At 51.0% G+C, this 1,866-nt stretch overlaps 1 protein-coding gene and 1 long non-coding RNA gene across 4 annotated transcripts in view; both read left to right on the forward strand.

Moving 5' to 3' along the window:
* Positions 1-1,866, forward strand: part of LOC103131685 (potassium voltage-gated channel subfamily C member 1-like) — a 123,522-nt gene that overhangs the window by 27,122 nt on the left and 94,534 nt on the right. The window lies entirely within an intron of this gene.
* Positions 1,557-1,866, forward strand: part of LOC107834869 (uncharacterized) — a 6,796-nt gene continuing 6,486 nt past the window's right edge. Inside the window, exon 1 of the long non-coding RNA XR_001660695.1 lies at positions 1,557-1,675. This is a non-coding gene — a long non-coding RNA (uncharacterized LOC107834869). The remainder of the gene's footprint in view (positions 1,676-1,866) is intronic.

The following is a 1,866-nucleotide window of genomic DNA, read 5'->3' on the forward strand; positions in this document are numbered from 1 at the left end:
AGTTGAAGTTGTCATAACAAAGACAGTTTGAATAATGTCAACTTTGTATTAAAAGTGTCATAATTTACCAAATGACGCTTTATGACAACAGTCATAAATATTCATGAAGACTTATTCATGTTCTTGACATGTGTTATGTCATGTTTATGACAGTGTCATGACAGTCTTATTCAACCCCCTTCAAATAAAGTGTTACCTAATATTCTAATCACATCCATCCATCCATCCATTTTCCGTCACCCTTGTCCCTCAGTGGGGTCGGGAGGGGTGCTGGTGCCTATCTCCAGCTCACGTTCCGGGCGAGAGGCGGGGTACACCCTGGACAGGTCGCCAGTCTGTCGCAGGGCATTCTAATCACAATATATACACAATAATATGTACATCTTACTTGTGAAATTTTGTCTGTGGAGCCCTCACATCAATAGTCCATCGATCAGAACAACAATATCCCTCAGTGCTGAGGCATCTTCTGCTGTTTTGATTTAGCAAAGTAGGAGGGTATACCGCTCCAAGATGACCGCCGTATTTCCTGCGCCGGAGCAGCCAATGCGGGGTCTACTCTTATATTATGTCTATGCTTACCATAGTTGCTAGACCTGTTGTGGCTCAATATTGGTCCATATATAAGGCGCACCGGATTATAAGGCACACTGTTGGCTTTAGAGGAAATTGAAGGTTTTTAGGTGCGCCTTATCGTGCGGAAAATACGGTACCTGCATTAGTTTAGCTCTGGAAGCAGTTGGCAGAAAATCCTACAAAGACAAAGGGACTTATTTTTTGATGTGTTTGTATATTTACGTTTAATTAATTCTGAACTTCACATTTTGCTGAAAATCAGTCAACGTATGGACACACATGCAAGCACACACCATGCTAAATGCTTTGCTGTTGTTGTGTTCTGTGTTTTCTGTGTAGTTATTTTTGAGGTTTTCTGTGTTTAGCCTAGTCCTGTCTTCCCTGTTGATTGCTTCCCAGGTGTGTCTCATTCCCTGATTACCCACCCTGTGTATTTAAGTCCACCTGTTGTCTTTGTCTCTTGTCAGGTCCTCATCTAAGGTCAGTTTTGTCTGTTGTGTTCTGGCCAGTTGAACTGGACAGTCCTGGTTAAGCTTAGGTCTCCTATTCAGTCTTCAGTGTCATCAGTTGCTACCGGTAATGATGATGAACATCCAGCGCTACGCTGACGAGGTGGCAAAGCCGTATGTTCCTTGCAGCCGCCTCAAGGCTGCCACCCGGATGCTAGTCTGGCTGGAGGAGTGGATTCCGCCGTGCCCTCATCAGGGTTTGGAGCTGCTGCGCCAGGAGGTAGAGTGGGAATTCCGGACGGCGAGAGCGGTGTTGAAAGCGGAACCTCTGCCGCCAAGGCCAGTCAACATCATGTTCCCAGCGTCCAACCCAGCTCCGTCTTCCTCTGCGTCAGCTCCTGCTTCAGTCCTCACTCCACTCTCTGCGTGAGCTCCGGGACCTCCTCCAGTGGTCGCCGCACCTTCTCCACCTCTCGCAGCCACTGCTGCCAGCCTGCTTCCTGCCGCTGTTGCAGCGTCCCTGCCTCCTGAGTCCCCTGAGTCCACTGCCGGTGAGCAGCCTCCTGAGTCCCCTGTGTCCGCTGCCGGTGAGCAGCCTCCTGAGCTTCCCTGTGTCCGCTGCCGGTGAGCAGCCTCCTGAGCTTCCCTGTGTCCGCTGCTGCTGAGCAGCCTCCTGAGCTTCCCTGAGTCCGCTGCCGGCGAGCAGCCTCCTGAGCTTCCCTGAGTCCGCTGCCGGCGAGCAGCCTCCTGAGCTTCCCTGTGTCCGCTGCCGGCGAGCAGCCTCCTGAACTTCCCTGAGTCCGCTGCCGGCGAGCAGCCTCCTGAGCTTCCCTGTGTCCGC

This window comes from Poecilia formosa, unplaced genomic scaffold (assembly GCF_000485575.1).
Source record: "Poecilia formosa unplaced genomic scaffold, Poecilia_formosa-5.1.2 Scaffold812, whole genome shotgun sequence".
In the NCBI taxonomy this organism is placed as follows: Eukaryota; Metazoa; Chordata; class Actinopteri; order Cyprinodontiformes; family Poeciliidae; genus Poecilia; species Poecilia formosa.